Source organism: Neopelma chrysocephalum, unplaced genomic scaffold, assembly GCF_003984885.1.
Source record: "Neopelma chrysocephalum unplaced genomic scaffold, ASM398488v2 Primary Assembly neopelma1_95072, whole genome shotgun sequence".
Classification (NCBI taxonomy): domain Eukaryota; kingdom Metazoa; phylum Chordata; class Aves; order Passeriformes; family Pipridae; genus Neopelma; species Neopelma chrysocephalum.
In genome coordinates this window covers 7,289-7,760 of record NW_020923771.1, presented here as the reverse complement: position 1 = coordinate 7,760, position 472 = coordinate 7,289, and positions in this window count along the sequence as shown.

Here is a 472-nt window from a genome sequence, read left to right as displayed (position 1 = left end):
GTGTCCGGGCGTTGCTGTGGCTACGGAGCATCGATCCCATCCCGGATCCCTCCCGGAGCCGGGATTGCGCCGGAGGGACCCGCGGGGGCTGCGGTGCCGCGGAGATCCGGGAGGGCGCAGAATCCAGCGGCTCAGCCGGGTCCTAGTGCCGGGATCGGCCCCACCTGGAGCGGGGGGGGCTCAGCCTGGAGAAAAGGAGGCTCAGGGGGGACCTTCTGGCTCTGCAACCCCCTGACAGGAGGGGGGAGCCGGGGGGGATTCGGGCTCTGCTCCCAGGGAACAAGGGACAGGAGGAGAGGGAACAGCCTCCGGCTGTACCAGGGGAGGTTTAGTTGGATATGGGGAAAATTCCTCCTGGAAAGGGCTGTGCAGCCCTGGCACAGGGGTGGAAACACAGTCCCTGGGGGGATTTAACACCCTGTGGATGTGGCACCTGGGGACATGGTCGGGGTGGCCTTGGCAGTGCTGGGGG